Genomic DNA, 10,835 nt, shown 5'->3' with positions numbered 1-10,835 from the left:
AATTAAATAAAGCAAAATTTTAAAAATTAAATTGAAGTATGAGAATAATTTTAGAATTAGTATTAACTCTATTAGAAATAGTTGTCAACCATTGTGTGGCTTATCTGCTTTGTTGTCTTTGCAATTGGAAGGTGGAGAGAGATTAGAGTTCCTAAATAAGATATTAAGATATGATTTGAGGTGAGAACTGAGAAGCAGTATTAGTTACGTAAATGATACTCTAAAGAAGCTAATAACTGCTCTGATGTGCTGGCGAAATAAGGAGCTTCTAGTGACATTGGNNNTGTTTTAGTTTATGCATAATATTCCCACTCCAAAGTGGTGACTTTCTCATTCTATAAATGTCTTACGATAATTAAATCAAGATGTTGAATTTTATTGATGAATTATTCTATTATAATAAATTATCACGTACAAATTTTTTTGGTATACAAATTCATATAAATTGGCACAAATCCAACAAAAGCAATTCTTAGTTTAGATTGCGTGTAAACATGCGCTTTCCCAACTTTTGAATAGTGCGAAAACTATTATGACAAACGGTCCCTTAATCAAAATCGTAACACTCAAAATTTAAACAAAGATCAAAATTTTTTAAAATTGTCGCGAAAAGTGAAGGAAGTTTCGAAACTGAATTTGAAAAGAATTATGAGAAAATGAAGAAGAAGAAGCAGCAGAAGATGAGGACGAGGAAGAGGAAGAGTTTTAAATTATGCAGAACTTATCAGTACAAAAATATCAAAAATTCTTAAACAATACACATAAATATCTTAGTTTTACACCGAAATTGGCTGCAAATATACAAAAATGTTTCCTTTAATGCTACATTTTTTTCTTCTTTTTTTCCTTATTTCTTTCTTTCTTTTAGTTGAATGAATGTAAGTTCATCCTCTTCCAAATAATTTTGCAGCATTATGTGTTTCTTCTTTTTCTTTGTTTGATTTTTTTATTTTTATTCTTGTTAAAAGAGTAAAATAAGAAGAAACTTGAGAAAGTAAAACAAGAAAGAAAAGATGAATAAGAAAAAGAAGAAGAAGAAGAAGATGGTGATGATGATGAAAAAAAGAAGAAGAAGATGGTGATGATGATGAAAAAAAAAAGAAGCAACAGCAGAAGATGAGGAGGAGAAAAATGAAGAGTTTTGAATTATGCAGAACTTATCGGTATAAAAATATCGAAAATTCTTAAACAATACACATAAATATCTTAGTTTTACACCAAAATTGGCTGCAAATACACAAAAATGTTTCCTTTAATGCTATATTTTTTCTTCTTTTTTCCTTATTTCTTTCTTTCTTTTAGTTAAATGAATGTAAGTTCATCTTCTTCTAAGTAATTTTGCAGCATTATATGTTTCTCCTTTTTCTTTGTTTGATTCTTTTTTTGTTTTTATTCTTATGAAAAGAGTAAAACAAGAAGAAACTTGAGAAGGTAAAATAAGAAAGAAAAGATGAATAAGAAAAAAAGAAGAAGAAGATGGTGATGATGATGAAAAAAAAGAAGCAGCAGCGGAAGATGAGAATGAGGAAGAAAAAGAGTTTTGAATTATGCAGAACTTATCAGTACAAAAACACCAAAAATTCTTAAATAATACACATAAATATCTTAGCTTTACACCGAAATTGGCTGCAAATACACAAAAATATTTCTTTTAATGCTGCATTTTTTTCTTTTTCTTTTTCTTTTCTTATTTCTTTCTTTTTTTTAGTTGAATGAATATAAGTTCATCCTCTTCAAAGTAATTTTGCAGCATTATGTGTTTCTTCTTCTTCTTTATTTGATTTTTTTTTGTTTTTATTATTGTTAAAAGAGTAAAACAAGAAGAAACTTGAGAAGGTAAAACAAGAAGGAAAAGATGAATAAGAAGATGATGATGATGATGATGATGATGATGATGATGGAAAAAAGAAGAAGAAACAGCAGAAAATAAAGAGGAGGAAGAGAAAGAGTTTTGAATTATGCAGAAATTATTAGTACACATACACCAAAAATTCTTAAACAATAGACATAAAATATCTTAGTCTTACATCGAAATTTGCTACAATTACACAAAAATATTTCCTTTAATGCTGTATTTTTTCTTCTTTTTTTTTCTTATTTCTTTCTTTCTTTTAGTTGAATGAATGTAGCTAGGTTCATCCTCTTCCAAGTAATTTTGTAGCATTATATGTTTCTTCTTCTTCTTTGTTTGATTTTTTTTTCTTGTTAAGAGAGTAAAACAAGAAGAAACTTGAGAATGTAAGACAATAAAAAAAAGATGAATAAAAAAAAGATGATGATGATGAAAAAGAAGAATAAGAAGCAACATAAGATGAGGAGGAGAGAGAAGAAGAGTTTTGAATTATGCAGAATTTATTAGTATACATACACCGAAAATTCTTAAACAATACACATAAATATCTTAGTTTTACACCGAAATTTACTACAAATACACAAAAATATTTTCTTCAATGCAGAACTCCTACATTACATTCAATTCAAACCATCAACGATGAACAACAATTTTCAGTTTTCACAAACAAAAATAACATTATTCACCTATAGAATCATAAACTATTAACGAAAACATTAACTATAATTTAACCACACGATTCAAAACAATAATCCACTTCACTCTTGTTCAATTGACAATATGAACTTGAATAATTTATTATCTTCAACAACAAAATAACTGTTTAAAACTGATTTCAGAGCTTGATTTCAAAAACGCATAGAACGAAAAAAATTGTGAAAAACGAAAAAGAGAACGCAGAGAACGAATGAAGAGAAACGCAGAGAACGTAGAGATGGAAGAGAACATAAATTGAAAACACTGAGAAAATTACGGAAACGAAATTCTTTTAAAAAAGGCAATTATATATTCGCGCGTTGATTAAAAAGTTGGTTAGATAGTAACGCGTTAGGTGAATTAGGTTAAAGAGACTTGTATGGACTTGTATCGAAAAATGATTTGTATGTGAAGAATATTTCATAAATTATTGCATTATTAGAACTATCAAACCAATTTGAATTAGTTAAGTGATCAACTCACATGTTTGTTTAAGTGTTTGGGGTTTAAATCCTACCTTATACATTTAGCAATCTATTATATTGGTGAGCGACAAATCCTTAAATAGATTTTAGATCTACGACAAATTAATTTTTAACCTATCAAATTAAAAAATACAACAGACAACAAAAAAAAATTACTAATTTAATATCATATTAAATATCCGTGTCAAAGAAAGAAATAAGGATGAAAATTTGGTTTCNACAATTTAAATTTCTCTAAAACTAATTTAATCAAATACCAATATTAGAAATAAATTATTTAAATAATATTTAATCTATTCTCGTCCTTAGACACGTATGGATTAGAGTCATTCTCGTAATGACAACGAACTGAAACAACGTCGTAAGTTCGAATATTTAGAATTCGTGCAAATTCAGACAATTCCTTTGTTCTTTGAAAACCTTCAATATCCCTTATAGAGTTGAATCGAAATTCCTTTTATGAAAAAGGAGTTACAGAGATAGCTTTAATGTGTTGGAAACCAAAATTCGAAAGTCACTATTTATATTTGAGTGTCACACCCATTAAACCCGAAAGACCAAATAAAATAGTATCTCTGATTTTATTCTCATTTAATTCAGCATTTATGATAATAAATGAGATGACCATTATATAAGTCATTTAATGTAAAATAGCTTAATTTACGATTATAATTAATATATGTATTGTCCATAAATAGATTAGAAAATAATAATTTTGTAACAAAACAAATCATTCAATTTGAATTACAATGAAGTAAAATTATAATTAAAAAGCTTTTTTTTAGTTTTTTATTTATTAATTATTAATTTATTATAATTAATTTCACAACATTTATTACACGTTATTCATCTTATAAATTATACAATCAATTTATTGATATCAATTATCGATAATTAATTATAATTGATATAACTCATTTCGCTATACTTTTTAAATAAATAATAAAAAATGCATGTCTCTTGTACCGTCTTACTTTTTTAATTGTTATTATTAGAATTGTTAAATAATATTAAAAAAATCTTTAAAAATAGAAATTGTAAACTCCGGTTAAATTAGTAGATAATTAGTAAATTAGTTTTTAATAAAGATTAGAAATGCAAATATTATATTAAATTAGGATAGAACTCATCGAAACGAGAATTTTGACACCAATTTAAAAAAAAAAACAGTTCAAGATTGGACCGAACGAATTAAACCGATTGAATCGAGCCAAATCGGACCTGTGGACCCAACCGGACCAACCCATTAAATGAGCTTAAAGCTCGTTCTTCTCTTCAAAGACAGCAGAAGCAGTGACGCATTAGGGGAAGGAGAAGAGAAATTCACCGAAACCCTTACGGTGATTTCAAAATGCCGTAGCTCCTCTGTCCGAACTCCGATCGCCGCACCGTTTGTGACCACGCGTCCACCGCGTCGAGCTCTACATTTCTACCGGAACAATTTCATAGGTAACTTGCTATTTCACCTCAGCCTCTTCTTTTTCTCAATTTTCAAATTTTGAGTGGAAATATTGAATTTCTTTGATTTCTGATATTTTAGAATCTAATTAGCTTGAGGAAAATGTTCACTCTTACTTATGTGAAGTTTGGGTAAGGTGAGGATACGATAATTCTATTTTAATTTCATTAAATTTGAGTTTTGAGTATTAAATTGGATATATATATGTTATGAATGTGTATTAGGTTGTGAATAAATAATTGGAGCTTGAAATTGTGAATACTGTAACTTGGAGGAAGCGAATTAGTTGAGGTTTTGAGGGCTGTGTTCTTTTAGAAAAAATTATCTTGGAATAATACTTGAGAATCAGTTAAGGTATGGTTTAGGTTTATTGCATTTAATATATAATGTTCTGTGAAAACTTAGGCTAGATGACCATAGGATAAGTTGGAATGCAGGTGTATATTTAATGTTTAGTAATGGGTTGATGAATATGCTTGCTTGGTTTGGTGATTTGTATGTAAGATGATATTGGTGGCTAGTGCTAGTTGGATCTTGGAAAGGATATGTGATTGAATTGTTGATTATATGGCTATATTTTAGTTTGGTTGAATGATGATTGATGAAAAGATATGGAGCTTGTTGAGGATTATTGTTGGCAATTTGGATTGGTGGTAATAGGTTTGAAAATAATTGGAATGGAATTTTTGAATGAAAAATGAGGTATTTTGTGTTAAAAGCCTAGGATTTGTGAACTATGATTTTTAGTTGAATTTTGGTTGTTGGATTTGAATATTGTATGAGTATAATTGTTGATCTGAGTTAGATTTATTGTGGTGATTGTTATGATTATGAGAAAGTGTATGTTGAATTGAAAAGAATGCAGGTTTGGACCCGAAAAGGGTGGAAAAGTCCGAGTTTTAGAGGAGATACTGCCGAAATTTTACAAAAATTTAGAGATTTTGTTTAGATGATTATTTGAAAAGATTTAGATTCAAAGGTTATAGGGTTTGATTTTGAATTATTAAGAAAATGAGTATGCTTTAAGTTTGATTTATTTAGAAAGGAATGAATTATATTTTGAATTGGAACTATTGATGGACGAAATGGGAGGTATGATAATGAAGGATAAGGATTGAATATAATTGATGTATGATGATGAATGAAATGTGATTGAAAATGATGTGGATATTGATGAATTATAATTGAATTATTTATATGGCTTATGAATTTGAATGATCTGAGATACGAGATTCCTTGGATAAAGTGTCGACGTGTACCAGGTTGAAAACTCGATACTCTATTGACCCTACGACGTAAGTGTGACCGGGCACTATATAAATTCCTGGGAATGTTATCCCCATTGAGAAATATTGATTATTTGAGAAAAAGCTATGCATAGACTCTTGGGAATGCACGTCGGGGGACGGTCTAAGGACAATTCAGACTTGTCGGGTTGGCTGAATAACCGACAGATGAGCCTCATCAGCCATAGGACAAGCATGCATCATATGCATATTACTTGAATTACTTGCTTGTGCTTTAATTGGGTGTGCCTATCTGTATTTGCCATGCTAAATGTGTATTTGTTACCTGCAGTAGTTGTAATCTTCTTGTGTTTGCCTTTATCTGTTTATTTGTCTGTGAAAATGCATGATAGAGTTGGAGGTACGGAGGAATGACAGTATGGGACTTAAATTTTAAGGTTAAGTTAAGTTAGATTTAAATATTCTTAGAAAACCACCTCTTATGGCTTCTATTTAATACTTTAAGCTCTACAATCTGAGTGTCGGCGTTCTAGGATTGCCTTTGGCATTCCCAGGACCTTATATATTATGTGTGTGGCACCTTTACCATACTGAGAACCTCCGGTTCTCATTCCATACTATATTATTATTTTTCAGATACAGGTCGAGAGGCATCTCGTTAGGCGTCTGGACTCTTGAAGCAGAATGGTTACAGGGTTATATATATATATATAACCCTACCTCTCCATATACACGTACTTGATTTTCTCTCCACATAACTTGTTCTTTTGATCCTCATAGAGGTTTATGGAGAGGTAGGATTGTGTATATGTACTTTTGGGTTTTGGATATGTATATATATGTATATATGTGTGTATATTCTCCGGCCAGTCTTGATTTTGCAGGCTGAGTCAAGAGCTCGTTATTTTGTATCATTGACTCTCTATTCCTGTTTTGGGTTACTTTACACTTGACAGCTGTAGCTTTCTTAGCACGCAAGTTAACTCATTTCTCGAGCATTGCACTTTTATTTCGCGATTTTTATTTCCTCTATTCTTCAAGGCTCCTAGCATATTATAATTCTTCTGCTATTATATATATACATTTTATTTTAGAGGTCGTAATACCGCACCACCTCTATTTTACGACTTAAGCGTAAAGCTCTATGTGGTAGGGTGTTACAGAAATAGCGATGACACCTTGAATAATTAATTCAATAGAATTAAATTTAAATGAATAAGATGATTCAATCAATTATACAAATAATAGCATATTTATAAATATTAATATTAAAAATAGTCTCACTAATATAAATGATCAATACAATAATTATATAAAAAAATAACTAATTACATAATTGCATAATTTTCAAGATCCTATATAGTTAAATCTAATGGACAAATAAAAAAATATTTTTATGGTAATGTCCTAATATTTTAGCATACTATAAATCATATTATAAATTTATATATCATATTATAATTTTAATTCAACTCCTTAAACACATTATAACATCAACCATCTAAAAAGATACACCAAATTAACGAATATCACATGGGTCACAACATACACTCTAAATTGTCACGATATTTCAAATAAAAAGAGCATCAATACAGAAAAATTCATGATTACTACGACCGGTGTCATTATCATATCATTATCATATATTATTATTATTATTATTATTATTATTATTATTATTATTAATTGACAATTGATAAGTAGTTTAATAATGTATTAAATATTGATTTGATATAATTATAATGAAGATATGTTCTTAAATTAGTATAATTATGTATTATTTATTAAATATTAATTATAATAAAAATATTTTGTATAAAATAATTTAGAATAGAGAAAAAGTGTATTCATTTTGGAGGGAAAACGGAGTCACGAGGGATCGACACCTCACCTTCATTAGTTAAACCCAGTTTTAGTATATTAAGTAGATTAATCATTCTAAACTCTAATTTATCAAAGCATTTCACTCTAACATCATCTTCTTTCTCAATCAGCTATCACCCCCATTTTTATCAATAATCATTCTACTTCATCGTCGTTACTTGGCTTGCCACACGCCGTCACCAGCGTCGCTCACCCATTGTGAAAATAACCATCCATTTAAAGATAAAAATAATCATCTGCATATCTAATAAATTGAACATTCAACATATTTTAATTATATATAACTAAACTCAATCCAATCAAAATAATCATTCACATAACAATTAAAATAATCATCTGTATACCTATTAAAATAACCATCTTAAACTGGCTATTGAATTAATATAATCCAAGAGTAATTAAGGAGTAAGAGGAGAAAATTATTGGTCCTGTATCATCAATTCCAATAAATTCACCAATTTTTCATGGGCCCGGTGGATCCTATATTAATACTCCGATAGTAATAATTGATGAAAAAAGGGTGGTTAATCAAAAAAGTTTCACATACAAACACCTTAAGTTGACAACAAAAAATTCTAAGAGAAAGCATTTTCTTGGTGAGAGAGGATTGGAAGTGTCTTCAAAGGATGGCTTAGCTGAGATGATGCTATGACTCTAACAAAATCTGGAATGGGGATCTCTGTCGCTATCAAATCTCTTAACCAATTTGGTCTTCAACACCATCAAGAATGGCTCGTATGATCACCATCAACTCCACGATGTAGCAACAACTCTACGAGAGGGTTGCACAAAACCACAGCAATGCAGTGAGGGAAGAGTGGCACGAAAATAACAACAGCAGCGTTGGACTAAGCGCCGGAAGGCGAGGCGAGTCGGGCTGACCGACGGAAGTGGAGGCGGTGTCGGCGGGAGGCTGTGGCGGCGTTGGTATGGCCTGCGAGGAGTGCAGCGGCGCGAGGTAGAGGTTATGGTGAGATTAACAATAACCGTAGTGTGAATGAGTTTAAATGCAAATCCTAATTTTTGTTTGAATTCAAAAAGGAAAATTATTAAAAATTAATTAAATTAATTATTATATGATCTTAATTCCTTTTTTACTCTTATTGTACACATTGTATACTAAAACTATTGACTCTCTATACGTACACATTGTACACTAAAACCATTGACTCCCCATATTTTCTTAAAAGGAATTAAGATCATATAATAATTAATTTAATTAATTTTTAATAATTATCCTTTTTGAATTCTAATTGTTAGGATTTGCATTTAAACTCATTCACACTATGGTTATTCATAATCTCACCATAACCTCTAATACACGTTCAAAACTAGCCGTCATCACCTCGCGCAATAATAATCACCATGATTTTTAATAATCACCGTAATCTCAGTATTTAAACTCATTTTTAGGTCTTCACCTTGCGCCGCTGCACTCCCCGCATGCCATATTGACACTGCCGCACGTCCAAAACTTGCCGTCATCTTCTCCGGTCCTCACCTCGCGCCGCTGCACTCCCCGCAGGCCATACCAACGCCGCCGCAGCCTCCCGCCGACACCGCCTCCACCTCCACCGGTCAGCCCAACTCGCCTTGCCCTCTGGCGCTCAGTCCAACGCTGTTGTCGCTATTTTCGCGCCACTCTTCCCTGACCACGTTGCTACGATTTTGTGCAATCCTCTCGTGGAGTTGCTGCTACATCGTAGAGTTGATAGTGATCATACGAGCCATTCTTGATGGCGTTGAAGACCAAATTGGTTAAGAAATTTGACAGTGACAGGATCTCCATTTCAGGTTTTGTTGGAGTCATAGCATCATCTCTACTAAGCCATCCTTTGAAGACACTTTTAAATCCTCCTTCACCAAGAAAATGCTTTCTCTTGAAATTCTTTGTTGCCAACTTAAGGTGTTTGTATGTGAAGCTTTTTGGATTAATCATCCTTTCTTCATCAATTACTACTATCAGAGTGTTGATGGTGGATCCACCGGGCCATGAAAAATTGGTAAATTTTTTGGAATTAATGATATAGGACCAATAATTTTCTCCTCTACTCCTGAATTACTCTTGGATTATATTAATTTAATGGCTAGTTTAAAATAGTTATTTTGTTATGTGGATGATTATTTTGATTAGATTAAGTTTAGTTTATATAATTAAAATATGTTGGATGTTCAATTTATTAGGTATGCGAATGATTATTTTTATCCTTAAATAAATAGTTATTTTCACTATGGGTGAGCGACGTCGGTAGCGAAAGAAGAGGATATTAAAGTGAAATGCTTTGATAAATTAGAGTTTGGGATGGTTATTTTTTTGAAATAAATGAGTGAGTTTTTTTATTTAGATAATTTATGGAGTATTTTTTATTTTTTATATGTATTTGGGCTAAATCACCAGTCCATTGTACATATTGTTAAGATTCCTTATCTAGATGTGTATCTATTTGCGTGAGTTTTTTTATTTAGATAATTTATGGAGTGTCTTTTATTTTTTATATGTATTTGGGCTATATTACGAGTCCATTGTACATATTGTTAAGATTCCTTATCTGGACGTGTATCTATTCGCATATCAGGGTTAATCTGCCATGGTACTAAACTCTATTTAAAGGTTTGTCACTGGCTAATAGGTTGGTACATGCAAAAGGTGGAATTCGAACCTCCGACATTTGCTTAGGTAGACTAGTGAGCTAACCACTAGACCAACCTAACTTCGTTACTTTTCATTAATTAATTCCAATAAATTCAATGGATATTTAAATGACACATTAATATTTGTTATACTATATATCATAAATAGTAATGTAAACTTAAAAATAATTTTTTATCATAATATTTAATTTTAATTTAATTAAAATTTTATTATTTATATAATTATTTACCATTACTTTTCATTAGTTAATTCCAATAAATTCAATGGATATTTAAATGACACATTAATATTTGTTATACTATATATCATAAATAGTAATGTAAACTTAAAAATAATTTTTTATCATAATATTTAATTTTAATTTAATTAAAATTTTATTATTTATATAATTATTTACCATTACTTTTCATTAGTTAATTCCAATAAATTCAATGGATATTTAAATGACACATTAATATTTGTTATACTATATATCATAAATAGTAATGTAAAATAAAAAATAATTTTTTATCATAATATTTAATTTTAATTTAGTTAAAATTTTATTATTTATATAATT

The 10,835-nt window shown here is 29.9% G+C and overlaps 1 long non-coding RNA gene across 1 annotated transcript; it reads left to right on the top strand.

Moving 5' to 3' along the window:
- LOC110263898 lies at positions 4,320-6,722 on the top strand. Its single transcript, XR_002349633.1, has 2 exons — positions 4,320-4,482; positions 6,376-6,722. It is a non-coding gene; the product is annotated as an uncharacterized LOC110263898 (long non-coding RNA).

The sequence above is a fragment of the Arachis ipaensis genome, chromosome B06 (assembly GCF_000816755.2).
Source record: "Arachis ipaensis cultivar K30076 chromosome B06, Araip1.1, whole genome shotgun sequence".
NCBI classification, from domain to species: Eukaryota; Viridiplantae; Streptophyta; class Magnoliopsida; order Fabales; family Fabaceae; genus Arachis; species Arachis ipaensis.
Note: the sequence above shows the minus strand (reverse complement) of the source record. Positions and strands in the feature narration are given on the sequence as shown.